Source organism: Anastrepha ludens, chromosome X (genome assembly GCF_028408465.1).
Source record: "Anastrepha ludens isolate Willacy chromosome X, idAnaLude1.1, whole genome shotgun sequence".
Classification (NCBI taxonomy): Eukaryota; Metazoa; Arthropoda; class Insecta; order Diptera; family Tephritidae; genus Anastrepha; species Anastrepha ludens.
The window spans coordinates 62292555-62298567 of NC_071503.1; the positions used below are offsets into that span (position 1 = coordinate 62292555).

At 42.7% G+C, this 6013-nt stretch overlaps 1 pseudogene; it reads right to left on the reverse strand.

The window, feature by feature from the left end:
- Positions 1-255: 255 nt before the first annotated feature.
- On the reverse strand, positions 256-3299 carry LOC128870138 (uncharacterized; annotated as a pseudogene).
- Between the last annotated feature and the right edge of the window lie 2714 nt (positions 3300-6013).

A 6013-nucleotide genomic window follows, 5' to 3' on the forward strand; every position in this document is an offset into this window, starting at 1 on the left:
TACTGATGTGTGGATGGGCTCAGGTGTTTCGTATAGAGTGAGAGTAGGAGGGTCTTAAAAGCCTTTAACACTGGGCAAAGAAAAGGTATCGGGCGATAAGATTCCACTTGGTTGGCGGGTTTCCCATATTTCAGTAGTGGGACCACTGCCCATGCTTTACACTTACCAGAAATTAAGAGAGTGGCCGTAGACAGATTACATACCCTTGTGTGAAACCTTACTCCCAATGGATCCAGGTTTTTCAACATCAGCATGTTAAGTACGTCTGGGCCTCAAAAGATTTTGTTCGTTGGTGGCCACCTGAACCTCCTCGCTAGAGAAAGCAAGTGGCGCATTTTTTTGGCATTTTGTGCAGCCGTCTGTTGGCACTAACTTTGGATCTGTCGATCGCAGAATAAACTGCCATCCTTTCGGGTCCGACCAAGAGCACCCGCTTAAGGTGATTTCCACCTTGTCGCTGTGATTAGTCGGATTCAACTGGGACCTTACGATGGACCAATGCTTACTCACACTAGTGATGAAGTTGCAGGTTTTCAGGTGTTCCTTCCATTTGGTCCGCTTTTTTTTTGGGTGACCAGTTGCCGAATCTCCAAACTGAGATCGGTTATTCGGGGATCCCCGCGATCGGCTTGGCGTAGGTGGTCGCGCTCGTTTGCTTAAACGGCTGCTTCAGCTGCGAAATTGAAACGCATGTTCTGCATCTCTCCAGCAGGCATGAAGCGAGCTGCATCAGCTGTGATCACCTTACGGAATTCTTGTTCGCCTACGCGTACATCGGTGGGAATGGGGAGAGCAGTAAAGGTGTCCTCAGAGAATACCGCGAAACCGGTGTTAACAAAGTCGGCAGGTCTCTCAATCGAGGCGGTAATAGACAAATGGTCTGAAGCCAATGACAACATACTCGCCAGGTTATACTATTTATCAGACCAGCACTAACAATTCTAAGGTCAAGCGAGCTGCTGCAATTGCCCACTATCCTGTTGCGGGCGTGGACATTCATTTTACAGAATGTCGAATTGTCTACCTGCTCTGCCAAAAGCTGTCCCTACGATTGTTTGGTAGGCTTGAGTGCCGAATTTCAAGGTGCGTTTTCACCTCTGATGATGACCAGTTGGACAGCAGGTGATAGGAGGTATACAAGGTCCGGCAGTCGAAGTGTAACCAATTAAAAAGGCCATACATTTGATATCGAAAATTACTTTTATTCAATTCAAAGTAAAAAATGTGTGAAATTAATACAAAATTAAGAACCAGTTTACTTCTGTTCGATATGAACACCCTTTGCCATGACTATGGCCTTGAGAAAGTCCAGAAACGAATCGTTAGCTACCCGAATGTGACCTGCAGGTATTTTGGCCCACACGCGGACAATGGCTCTTTTCAGTGCCTCGAGACTGATGAATCTTTTAGTTCGGACCTTGCTCTCCAAAGCAGGACAAAGAGAATAATCCATCGGATTCGCGTCTGGTGAATTTGAGAGCCATTCTGAGGACGTGATGAAATTCGGAACGTTGTCTTTTAGCCATTCTTGGTTCACTCGAGCTTCGTGAGATGGTGCCGAGTCCGGTTGAAATGTCGATGGTCTGCCACCGAAATGTTTGCCTGCCCACGGCTTCAAAGCAACATCCAGAATACGTTCCCGATAATATTTCGCATTTACCTTGACACCAGGCTCGATGAAAACGATTGGAGAGCGACCATCTGCGGTTAAAGCGGCCCAAATCATTACCTGTGGCTGGTGCTACCTCCTGGTGGCCAATCGATGACTCAAATTCTCGTATGAACGGTCGATGAAATAAATCCTATCATTTTTGGAGTTTACGAGTTGCTCAATTTGAAAAAATTTTCTCGTCAGAAAACACAATGTTTGGAAATTGACCGCTTTAGGCCAAGCGAAGCAACTCTTCGCTCTCTCAAGTCTGACTTGTTGCTGCTTTGGTTCACATGACGTGCCATTGGATTTTGTTAGGTGTGGCTTTAAGATAAGTTTTAAGTATGCGGCAGATGCTACGGTGAGATTTTTCCAGTTCCTTCGCCATTTGATTGGCACTTCGTCGGGGATTTCGCTCAAGTCGCTTCTTCATTTTTTGAACCATTTCACGTGACGTTGATGTTGATGAGTCTTTTGATGACGAACTCCATGACGTTTCGCGATACTACCAGTATCATTGTAAGGAGTAATGGTACGATAAACAAAAACTTGATTTAATTTATGGTGCTCGAGCTCACGAACATTCGCTGGTTGAGAGCCAAATATAATGCAATCACACTATAACGTTTGAAAGGGATTACTGATTTCCATTTTTCGCGTTTACTCTCGGCAAAATGCTTCCGCGTGCTTGTAAACAATACCAGAGTATTAGTAAACTAACAGGCAGCTGATGCACGGGCATCTGAAGTTTGTTAGACTTCGAGTGCCGGACCCTGTATATATGTTAAATATTTCGAGCTCGGCACAGCCTGACCAGACAGGTATTCCTTGACATTCTAATGTGCTGTTCCTGCGGTCGATAGCCTCGTCGATAAGATGCGATGTGTGGTGGACTATGAAAGTTAGGCCACCGCCACCACCACTTTCTCACTCGCCATCTTGTGCACACGCATTATAGCGCTCTCTGGTTATCAGGGAGGTTCGTGCAGTTTTATTTCCCGGACTGAAGCTATTGGGGTTCCATGTCAGCCCATGAAGTCGACTATCTCGTCAATCTTACTCATGAGTCCGTTGCAGTTGAACTGAAGGAGTTTAAAGCTCCTCGGGATAACGGTCGCTATGCGGAGTATGAGGGACGCGTGAGGTTGTCTATGTTGGCCCTGTTGTGCACTCCACTGTTGTTGTTGTTGTAGCGTGATGGTGATAGGTGACCGCGCCACAATGAGAGGTTGCGGATGCAGAGCTCTACAAGAGGGGGCACCGTAGTAGAGTGTTCAAGATCGGGTGGTGCGCAGGCCAGAGCACCTCCGAAAATGGCACCAGCCATTTTAAGAATCGCATTTGACTGATGTCAGATTCCGAGGTACTCTGGTCTGGAACACGGAACAGACTGTGCGGGGACCAAGAGCTGCTGGTTAGCCCTCGTACTGGAGTTGGAGTGGGAATTAAGAAGGGGTTAGGGTTAGTGAACAAAGAGTAAGTTCTGTGAGCTCCTTCAAACCGTTAAGGCTGGGTTTGTATTGATGGTTGCTTGCGCAAGCACTTTTGTCAAGATGGCAGCCGTAATAGCTGAGAACGCCAGATGACTAGAGCAACACGTGGCCGCATACCACTTAGACCACTCTTGGTAGGGAAAAACCCGAGTCATTCTGGTAACATAGAACCGGCTGCCATGGGTATGTATACAAATTTGTCTTATAGGAACCTCGTAGCCGAATGGGTTGGCGCGTTACTACCATTCGGAGGTGCACAGGGTCGAATCTTCGGACATGAAACACCAAATGAGAAACCGCCGATTGTATTTCTGCCACGAAAAAGCTCGTCATAAAACCATCTGCCATCCGAACTGTAGGCTCTTTGGAAAAATATCAAGACGCATACCGCAAATAAAAGAAGAAGCTCAGCCAAACATAATATAAGGGGTGTAAGAGCCATATATTTATATAGCGTGTGGCAGGAGGTACATATATAGGGTTATCTAATAAGAGAATAACACCTCTGATATTCAAAGAAAAATGCTATTTAATATAAATGATCGGATGTTTATTTCATTATAAAGAGGAAGGTATGCCGTTAATAGTGGAATATAACATCAGGAAAATGACCACCACGACCACGCTTAAGGACAATATCCTTTTCATGAAATTTTCCATAACCGAATTGCAAAGTGGTTGCCCTATGTCCTCGATAGCCTCACGACTTCCATCTTTCAGGTCTTCAACCGACCCTGGGCTGTTGGCGTAGACCTTCTCTTTCGCGTGGCCCCAAAGAAAAAAGTCACAAGGTGTTAAATCACAAGATCTCGGTGGCCAATTGTGATCACCTCTTCGAGAGATAGCAAATAAACGTTCTCCAGATGAATAGCATCCAATTCTGGCCATATAAAATCGTTAATCATCTCTAATCTAATCTAATTAACCCCTGTTATTGGAAAAGTCTTTATATATATTATATACATATATGCCGCGATATCCCTGCATTCCTTTTTTCCGAGATGACGTTGATCAATACCAGACTTGGAAAAGACTTCTCCGAGCCGTTCGATATCAAACGAGATTGCGAGCAGCGTAACTCACTGTCGTGTAATTTGCATAGCCAGATGCTGAAAAAAATCGTGCGAGCTGTAGAACTTAATCGCTCAGGCGCAATTTTTTATAAAAATGTCCGATTGCTGGGTTATGCCAATGATATTGACATCATCGACCTTAACAACCGCGTAGTTAGTTCTACCTTTTGAAAGCTGAATAAAAAAGCAAAGCAAATGGGTCTGAATCTTTATTGTCTCAAGGGCTACTTTGCAGTAAGTAGGCAATTGTGCAGTAAAGTCCTCTCTCGACGAACAAAAATAACACTCTTTACGGCTTTCATCATGCCCATTCTATCCTATTGTGCAGAAGATTGGACGATGACAATATCCGATGAGGCGTCCCGTGCAGTGTTTGAGGAAAAGATTCTGCGGAAGATTTTAGGACTTTGGCACATTGGCTACGGCGAGTCTCGTAACAGATGGAGCAATGACCTTGCGATGACATTGACATTGATGTACTGAGTGTACTATCAAAGTTTTTTATACACTTACATTAAAATGCGTTATTAATTTATATTTATGGGAACTCTACTCTTTCGACAAGAATAGCATAACAAAATGAACTCTCAGACACCTTTATCGGTTTTTTTCACACCCATCTATTTTGAACGCTCGAATTCGTTAACACTTTTTATCATCTAGATATTTTAACCAAAAATATCACGCAATAAAACAAGGGCTTGTATAAGTTAACACCACAAAAGCTAAAATTAACGTTCACACGCGCGAGGCTATTTCTGCTGACGCTATGTCTGCTAACTTTGGGTGTCATATCACCCAAGGTCAGAAATCGTGGGAAACAGGTATGGCACATGTTTGATGCACGTGACAACATTCCGCCGCAAGCTTAGGTTAAGAATAAAATGTCAAATTTAAGTTAGTTCGTTTCAGACTCAATAAAGAAAAGATGTGCCTATGAGCACATAAAAAATATTTTTTAAAGTTTTAATCTGATGAGAGGTTAACTGGCGCCCAACGTGTTCCGGTTAAAGTGCGGAAAAAGTAAATAAAAGGCTTGGTCAATCTCCTAAAAGCAGAGTACCAGTGCGTAAAACAAATAAAAAATTCAAATTATTTCGGTCCGTTCGCAAAAATAAGCTTATACAAATTAGGCCAGACCGCGAAAAACAAACATAAAAAAAGAAAAGTCGCCGAGCTGCAAGGATACCACGCCAAAAAAAAAAATTTACCGGAACGAACCAAGCCTGTTGTGTCCGTCCGCAGGCAACCCGCAACGTCGTCTCCTTTCCAGGACCTCCAGTAGAGGGTAACTCCGCCAGGAGCAGCGAAGTATTAAGAGTAAGAAATTAGAAATAAGAATTAAAGAAAAAAATTAAAGTTTGTGAGAATAACTGAATAATAATATAATGCAAAATTGCTAAAGAAAAAAAAACTAAAATTTGTGAAAATAATTAAGTAATAATATAATGTAAAATTGTTTAAACAAGCACGTTAAAATTTGTTAATTAAAAATCCCCTAATCGAAAAATTCTTGCTGCAATTTTAACGATACCCTAACTTCGGGAAGAAAAAAAAACAAGATAAATATATTATTTTTTTTCTCTTTTTTACTTCAAAAAAAAAAAAAAAAATGGCATACAATGGCTACAAATAAAAATATAATTAGGCCACCTGTATTGACTGATCAATTACAACCGAGCACAGAAATGCCAAGGGAAATGAGTACCCAAATTGCAGAATTAGTAAATAGATTAGTTGAGGCTAGATTAGGACAAAGACAAACCCCAGAAATAGAGGTTGATCACACAACTACC